The sequence below is a fragment of the Nelusetta ayraudi genome, unplaced genomic scaffold (genome assembly GCF_046127955.1).
Source record: "Nelusetta ayraudi isolate G7.1 ecotype Tasmania unplaced genomic scaffold, CSIRO-AGI_Nayr_v1 ptg000274l, whole genome shotgun sequence".
NCBI lineage: Eukaryota > Metazoa > Chordata > Actinopteri > Tetraodontiformes > Monacanthidae > Nelusetta > Nelusetta ayraudi.
The window spans coordinates 172800-181753 of NW_027466323.1; the positions used below are offsets into that span (position 1 = coordinate 172800).

The following is an 8954-nucleotide window of genomic DNA, read 5'->3' on the forward strand; positions in this document are numbered from 1 at the left end:
AAAAAAAAAAAGGAAAAAGCCTTAAAAAAAAAAAAAAATAATAATTAAAAAAAAAAAAAAAAAAAAAGGAAAAAAAAAAAATTTTTGAAAAGGAAATAGCCGCAGTGGCAGAAAAGCAAAGTGCGCGCCGAGTTCTGCCGCGCGCTCCAACACACGCTCGACGCACCTGCCCGCGCGCGGCAGGTATCGCAGCACAGGTGAAATCGCGCGTTGCGGTGACACGCGGCGGAGACGCGGTGCAAATAAAAAGGAAGGGGGAAAAAAACTACAACCCCTTAAAAAAACCAAACAGGCGAATAAAATCAAATTCACGCTTTTATTTAATCCTTTTCATTTTTTTAATCGACAAAAAAAATAATTGCATATTATTCCGAAACAATTACAGGAGATTATATCGATTCACATCCATAGGATTTAAAGTTTACAACAGTTATTTTAATGGCGAAATCAGACACAAGACGACAAATGCATTTTAGCAGCGTGCGTTGATTTTCTAAACATTCATATGTCAGAAATAAAAATTCTCAAACCTTTTCTTTGCGCAGAAAACGACCGGAGTGAATGAATGAATAAAAATAAAAAATAAAAATGATCTGCCGTTCGCCTCCCGCCGCGTCCTCCGCTCGCTGCAGAATTTAAAGGGAGAAAAAAAATAAAACGAGCAGAAGAAGAAGAAGAAGAAGAAGAAGAAGAAGAAGAAGAAGAAGAAGAAGAAGAAGAAGAAGAAGAAGAAGAATGGTCCTTACATGACTACGGCCGCCGTGGACACGCTCCAAGTTTCTTGTCTCCCTTGCAAAAACACGAGAAAAAACACACACAAAACGGGAGAGAAGACACCGACACACACTAACACACACTGCCTCCTACCCTCCACCCCACCCACAGCTGAAAAAAGAGAAGAAGAAGAAGAAACAACTTCACGTTCAGCCCAGAAGATGCTCCTCACGTTTGGCTCTCCTCAATTATCCCCTCCCGTGAAGATAGGTGGCGTGCGTTTCAGGGGTGGAGGGTGGTGGCGTGCGTTTCAGGGGTGGAGGGAGGAGGTGGGCTCCTCTATCTCCTCTGTGTGTTGCGAAAAGAAAAAGGAGGTGGAAAGAGGGGGAGGATGAGGAGGGTGGAGGGGAGAGGAGAGAAAAAAATGTCATTAGAAGAGGCGTAACACGTCAGTCCTCCCCGCGCAGGTTTGTTTCCTGGAGTGGGTGGAAGACATCAGTTGTAAACCTGCGAACCCAGCAGGAGCGCCTTCCTTCCGTCCGTCCCTCCTCCACCTCCTCCTCCACCTCCTCCTCCTCGCTCCTGCTCCTGCTCCTGCTCTCCGGCCGCCGCCACCACCGCCACCGCCGTCGCAGCAGCAGCAGCAGCAGACGCAGCAGCAGCAGAAGCAACTCTTTAGTTTTAATCTCAGGCTGTGTTTTTTATTATTCTCACCGGTGGGTGGAGAAAAAAAAAAACAAGACGGGGGATCTGCAGCGGCGCACCGACGGCTCGGGTAGCGGCAGCGGCAGCGGCAGCGAAGGAAAGCTCGGCCGGGTGTGTGCGTGTCTGTTGGACGAGCAGCGGCACCGCGTGTGTGCGCGCGTTTTTTTTTTTTTTTTTTTTAAACTTTGACACACACACACCCCAAGAAAAGGAGACATTTTTGAAAAATAATAATTGTCATAAAAAAAGAACAAACTCGAGTCGGCGGATCAAGGAGGAGAAGATCTGGGCAGCAGGTAGGTCCAGTCCCGAGCTGCAGCTCCTTCTTCTTCTCCTTCTTCTCTTTTTCCATCTCCCTGTTTTTTCTCTTCTTCTTCTTCTTCTTCTTCTTCTTCTTCTTCTTCTTGTTCTTCTTGTTCTTCTTCTTCTTCTTCTTCTTCTTCTTCCAGCCTTTTATTATTTAAAGCGCGGGGAGGGGGGAGCCGTCAAACTCCGGCTCAACTTCTCCGCCGTTACCTGCGCAGGTGGAGGAAAGGTGCGCGCACCGCTTTTCCTTTTTTTCCGCTCACCTCTCGAGAGTTCCCCCCACCCCCTTTTCCCTTCCCTCTCCATCCTATCCCATCCTATCCCGCCGTCGTCGTCGCCGCCGCTTGCTGCTGCTGCTGCTGCCCGCCCTGATCAGCCCCGCGCGGACTGACGGCTCCTCTCGCGGGGGCGACACGCACGGCTCGGGCTCGGCTCGGCTCGCTACGACTCGACACTCCGCAGCCGCGCGAGCGTCTCTCCTCCACTTTTAGCCGCCCCTTTTCTCCCAGATTTTTTTTAAATTTGATCTTTTTTTCATTTTATCCCCAGTTTTTTTCCTCCTCCGCCGCCGCGACTCGCCGCGTGTCTGTGGCCGCCTCAGGCTCCACTGTGTCCGGGTGAGGCGGGCGGCCGAGCCCCGGCGCACCGTTACCTCCGTATCTCCTTCCAGCGCGAGATTGTTTTTTTATTTTTGTTTTTTTTATTTTTTTTCCTTCCCCCTCGCGCTCCTTTAAATATCTCCAGTCGGGATTTTTGGGATTTATTGCGGCCAGAGGTTCGTTTCTGTTTTCTCCTTCTCTTCTTCTTCTTCCTCCTCCTCTTCTTCTTGTTTGTTTGTTTGTTTGTTTGTTTGTTTGTTTGTGTTTATTTCAGCCTCTTCTTCTTCTTCTTCTTCTTCTTCTTCTTCTTCTTCTTCTTCTTCTTCTCTTTTCCTCCTTCCTCTTCTTCCTCTTTTTAAATTGCGCTGGAACTTGTGCGGCGGGACTCTGGCCGCTCCGTCGCCGGGCTGAAAGCGCCCAGGCGCCGCCAGAAGCCTTAGAAAAAGATCCGTCAGTGGTCACTGGTGATTAGCGGCGACACGGCGGCGCTTCATCCGGACGGAGCGCAGATGAAGAGCGAAACTTGTTGTTGGTTTTGTCAGATTTTCAGAGGGGGGGGGGAAACCCGAATGAATGCACATTTTTCCTCCTACAAAGTTTTAAATTTTAAATCGTCACTCTTTCCATCCGGCTCTTATAATTATTATTATTTTTACATTTAATAATTTTTATTTATTTTTTTACTTGTGTGTTGGAAATAATAATTTCCAGAGCAACTTGTTTACTTTTTCTTTTTCTCTTTCTTTTTCTTAACGTGAGTGCAAGTGGATTCTCTCCCCCCCCCCCCCCCCAATAGGCACACTCGCACCCGCACGCGCATGCACGCACGCTAACGCCACTCTGCTGTGTCTCTGTTTCCCGTCAGATATCAGGCTGAAAATCAAGGAATCGAGTCCATGCGAGGAGCTGCCATCTGATCCCCCTCCTCCTCCTCCTCCACCCCCACCTCACCCCTCTACACACACACACACACACACACACACACACACACACACACACATACGCACACGCACACACACTCCGCACCGCACCACACCGCACCACACCGCCACACTCATCAATGAAGCAGGAGATCATGGCGGATGGCCCGAGGTGCAAGAGGCGAAAACAAGCCAACCCGCGACGGAAAAACGGTAAGAAGCGGCCGGAGTTGGACTCGTGGGGGCAGGGGGGTGGGAATGGAGGGGAGGGAGACAGAGGGGTGAGGGAGGGGAGCGAGGGAGGGGAGCGAGGGAACGGGACGGGCGAGGGAGCGAGTCTCTGGATGGACGCCTGATTTTTTTTTCCGGGCTCCGCTTGCGCCCGTGCGCCTGTGTGTGTGTGTGTGTGTGTGTGTGTGTGTGTGTGTGTGTGTGTCCGCGCGCGAGTTGGAGAGAGCTCCGCTGCTCCGCGTTGACGAGCGCGGACCGTTATGTCCTCGTGCGCGTCAAAGTCCCTCAATAAGAAGAAGAAAGAAAGAAGTCGACCTGAAACACAAACTGTTGGAAAGTTTGTTTTTTTCGGGGGGATTTATTGCTTTTATTTATTTGCTTAATTGTGTGTGTGTGTGTGTGTGTGTGTGTGTGTGTGTGTGTGTGTGTGTGTGTGTGTGGTGGCGGCGGTGGGTTGTCAGCGGCAGTGACGCCGAGCCGGGGCCGCCGTGTGCCGGCTGAGGGCAGCAGCAGCTGCCGCCGCTGGAGGCGCAAAGTCACGTCTTGTGACCAAGAGAGTTGACAGTTTTCACCTCCTCCTCCTCCTCCTCCTTCTTGTTCTTCTTCTTCTCCTTTCCCCCCCATCTTTCTCATTTTAAATCCTTTTCCACCAGCGTGCCTCCGTGAGTTTAAATGCGTCTGTACGTGTTGCCCCCCCCCCCAACCCCAACCCCAGCACCATCACCTACCTCCACCGCCCCCCACCCCCTCCTCCCTGGTGAAGTCTTGCTGGCTGTCCGGGAGAAACATGGTGATCAGTGCAGGGAGGGGCCGCTTGTTCGTTGATTTGTGTGTGTGTGTGTGTGTGTGTGTGTGTGTGTGTGTGTGTGTGTCTGCTGGGGACGGGGGCAACATTTGTTGCTTCACCTCCACCTCCTCCTCCTCACTTTGACTGCTTGCTTCAATTTTTTTCTTTTTCTCTTTTTTTTTATTCCTCCACCACCTTCAGCATCCGACACAAATGTGCTGTGACACCTCGTGGCCCCGTTAGTCCTGATTATTCCATGTGCACAAGCCGGATCCGTGTCCCGCACGTATGTGTGTGTGTGTGTGTGTTCATCCCTTTAACAACACTTCCCCCCCACCATCCATCCATCCATCCTCCTTTTTTTAAACATCTATATGTTTCCTCCATATGAAACGTGCCAGCAGCAGCAGCAGCAGCAGCAGCAGCAGCAGCAACAGCAGCTCGTGCCGCTGATTCATCCGGATCAGATTTCAGTCTCATTGATCGGCAGCAGTCGATCGATGGCAGACGAGCAATTTTGTTCCACGTTAAATAGCACAAACGGCGGCGGCGGCAGCAACAAGAGGCCGAGGAGCCGAGGCTTGTGCTGTATGGCTGTGTGTGTGCGTGTGTGTGCGTGTGTGTGTGTGTGTGTGTGTGTGTGTGTGTGTGTGTGTGTGCGTGCGTGCGTGCGTGCTTGCGTGCGTGTGTGTGTGTGTGTGTGTGAGCAGAATTTAGCCGACAGCCTGTTCGGCCGTGGCGGACACCTGTTTGGTCGAGCAGCAGCAGCAAGAAAGAAAAAAGAGAGAGAGAGGGAGAGAATGATTAGCGCAAGTTTGTAGTTGAGCCAGTTGAACGTTAACGATTTATTTTGCAACCAGGTGATGTGTTTGTTTTTTTGTTTTTGGAGGGACCATATGAGCTGACACCCCCCCGCCCCTCCCCACCCTCCACCCTCTAAATCACCTCGTCAGAATTGAAGCAAAATTCACGATTGAGCTTGATTCCTTTTTTCTTTTTTTGTTTATTTTTTTCCCTCTCTTGCTTTTTTTTATTCAAATCCAGAAAACAAGCGGATCTGTCTGTTGACCCCCACCCCCACCCCCACTCCCCAACCCCCCCAACCCTCTCCTGGGAATGCAGGGCTTGGCCACGAGCTCCCTCCTCCTCCTCCTCCGCCTCCTCTGCGGCTCCGTGTCCTCCTTCCTGCTGCCCAACTCGGAGCGCTGACGGCAGGCTGAGCTCCGCTTATCTGCCCTCCCTGCCCTCCCCCCACCGTCGACACACACACACACACAGATACACACACACACGGCGCTGCTGCCGCGCGGCCGAAACGCCTCAGATTCCGCCGACAATCATATTTTTTCTTTTTAAGACAGGCTTTGTAGATGAAGGATTCAGTCAGAAATACAAAAGAAAGAAAAAAATTGGTAAAATAAAAATATATTTAAAAAAACAAATCTGCCAATTTTTCCACCACTTTTGTGCACGCCAGTTTTTGCTTATTGGAAATTAGATCTTTTATTAATTTTTTTGGAGAGGGGAAATAAAAATCAGAATTTCAGCCGTTTTAATTAGGGCTCAGTTTCCTCGTCGATTGTTTTGGACGCGTGTGTACGTTTGTAAAAAAAAAAAAAAAAAAAAATTCCTTTCTTTATTTCTTTATTTTTTCCCCATTATTCATCCAAAGCCAAAGCGTGCTCCTCGCCACTCAGGCCAATTAGTGTTAACGAGCCGCTTTTTCGCTGGCAAACTCGTCTCGTCCGTGACATTCTCCTCCAGATGACTGTTGGCCTTCAGGCCCCCAGAGGTGTAGCAAGGGGGGAGCAGTGGGAGGCAGGGGGGCAGGGGGGCGGGGGGGAGGGGGCGCTGTCGGCACCGTCCTCGTTCTCTTCCCTGCGCCCGCTCTCGTCGGCCACTTCCTGTTTTAAGAAAAATACAAACGATAATCTGGAATTTACCTCCCGTCCGCTCATCGTCGTCGTCGCACAATCGGCCCAAAAAGAGGAGAAATATTTTTTTCTCCTCCCCCTTACCTCCCCCTTCCCCCACCTCCCTCCCCTCTCCTCCTCCTCCTCCTCCTCCTCCTCCTGGCGTGAAACGTGATCCCGGCAGCGTGAAGCGTTTGAGTCTTTGGCCTCGGCCAGGTGTTGCTTGTCACGTCCAGCTGTGAGTGAGCGGGCAAGCGAGCGACACCTGGACCATGGTGTTTGTGTGTGTGTGTGTGTGTGTGTGTGTGTGTGTGTGTGTGTGTGTGTGTGTTCGCGTAACGGCGTCCGAGGGCGAGAGCAACTCGCCCTGGCGGACGTCTCGACTCGACGCGATGGGGATGAAAAAGAGAGAGAGAGAAGAAAAAAAGGGCGAGCAGCTGCAGATGTTGCAACGTCCTCTTTGATTTTTTTATTTTGCTTTCCCAGCGTGTTGAAGCAGTTTTTTTTCTTGTGTGTGTGTTTTTGTTGGGCAGTGGGGAGTGGGGGGTGAGACCCCGAGAATCAAGCAGATTACATAATCTGAAATAGTAGAAGAAGAGTGGAAGGAGGAGGAGGTAGTTTGTAGTTTGGTGGAAGGAGGGATGAGGCCCGACGCAGATTAACGCTGGAGGAGGAGAAAAAACAGCCTGTGCGTGTGTGTGTGCGAGTGTGTGTGCGTGTGTGTGTGCGTGTGTGTGTGCGTGTGTGTTCCTTGCATTGAGAGCCAGACAATGCCACATTTCTGCCAGTCTAAACAATTTGTCCACCTCCATTATTCCCCCTCCGCCTTTTCTTTTTCTCCCACCCCATTTTTTTTATTATTCTCCTCCTCCTCCTCCTCCTCCTCCTCCTCCTCCTCCTCGTTGTTTTTGTAAAAGTTTTGTGTGTGTGAGCGGGTGAGGAGTGAGGGGTGGAGAGGGGAGGTAGGGAGAGGTAAGGTGCACCCCCACCCCCCACCCCAACAGAAAAGAAAGGTAGGGGCAGCTTGTGTTTTCTTTAATAGAAGGGGGGGGGGGGGGTCTCGCTGGGCGCTCACGGACAATTGATTGTCAGCAGTAATGTTCTTCATTTACATGTTTATGCCGTCAATAGCGTGCGTGCGTGCGTGCGTGCGTGTGTGTGAGGGAGAAGAAGAAGAAGAAGAAAAAGAAGGGTCGGGGGGGGCCATTCCCACGCGACTCCTGGGGGGGGAGGAGGAAACGAGGGATTATTTTATTGTGGCAGGATATCTGTGTGTGTGTATGTGTGTGTCAGAATATTCAATTATTTAATATAATATGATTAATATCATTTACAAGTGTTCAGAATTCTTCATCGCTGACGCCGTTTTGAAAAATTTATGAAAGCTGTTTCCTGTGTCGGAGACGTTGGTCTCGACGGCTCCGTGTGTGTGTGTGAGTGTGTGTGTGTGTGTGTGTGAGTGTGGAGTTGTCGCGCCGCTGCGTTGAGTTGTTGGACTTCCTGTCCGTGTCACGGCAGCGAGGAAGAGGAGGGGGAGGAGAAGAAAATGACAGAAAATATTTAGAACGAGGCATCAGGGTTTATTTTTTATTATCTCTGTCATTGTTGTGTTGTAGCGAGTGTGTGTGTGTGTGTGCGAGTGTGTGTGTGTGTGTGTGTGTGTGTGTGTGTGTGTGTGTGTGTGTTGTGCCGCCGCCGCGTCCGTCCGTACATCTTCCTGCAGGATCGCGGCTGCTGCAGCTCACACACACACACACACACACACACACACACACACACACACCCTCTTTGATAGGTCAGATAAAAGCAAATGGCATGGCTAGTGGCTGCACACACACACACACACACACACACACACACACACACACACACACATGCACATGCGGAAGGAAGGAAGGGGAAGAAAACACAGCAGCTAATGATGATCTCCTCCATCCTGGACACTGGATGCAACACTTTCACACACACCACCCAACACACACACACACTCCACCACACACACACACACACACACACACACACCACACACACACACCCCTAAAAAAAAAACACCCAGCCCAAAACATTTTTTTGACACATTTTTATTTTTTAATGATTTCCTTTTTATTCCCTCACTCCTCTCCCAGTGTGCGTGTGTGTGTGTGCGTGTGTGTGTGTGTGTGTGTGTGTGTGTGTGTGTGTGTGTGTGTGTGTGTGTGTGTGTGATGTTTTTAAATTGTGGTGGTGCGCCCGGCGGCCAGAGAACACACACACACACACACTGGCAGAGGCCCCGGCGGGCCCGGCGGCCCCGGACCCCTGACACTGTGGAAGCGCCTTAGGTACGATTTCACTTTCGCTCACATCAATGCTGACCTGAATGCCTTTCATATCTGATCCGCCGCGTCTCTCCCGGTAAACATCCCCCGGGGGGAGAACAAAGAGAGGGGGAGCTCCTCTCCCTCCCTCCCTCCTCCCCCACCCATCTTTCTCCTTCTCCTCCTCCTCCTCCTCCTCCGTCTCCTTTTTCTTCCCTCTCCCTCTTAATCACAATTCAGCCCTTCTTCTCCACTGCCAGCAGCGGCACTAGCGCTAGTCCTAGTGCTCGTGGTTGTAGCGGCGGCGGCGGCTGCGCATTTGCATTCAGCATCAGGGGGAAGAAGGGGAGAAAGAGATGAAAAGGGGGGAGGAGGGAGGGGGGAGGGAGAAGGAGGAGGGTGTGCGTCGGAGAGAAATAACTGGGGTGTTTGTGGTTGTTTGTCGCTCGTCCCCTGGTTACAGGCCCCTTTTATAGCCCTGA

The 8954-nt window shown here is 51.1% G+C and overlaps 1 long non-coding RNA gene across 1 annotated transcript; it reads right to left on the minus strand.

Annotated features, from left to right (window-relative positions):
• Positions 1–297: 297 nt before the first annotated feature.
• On the minus strand, positions 298–1082 carry LOC142882429 (uncharacterized). The gene is made up of 2 exons (XR_012925788.1): positions 747–1082; positions 298–626 (listed from the first exon to the last, which is right to left on the minus strand). It is a non-coding gene; the product is annotated as an uncharacterized LOC142882429 (long non-coding RNA).
• Between the last annotated feature and the right edge of the window lie 7872 nt (positions 1083–8954).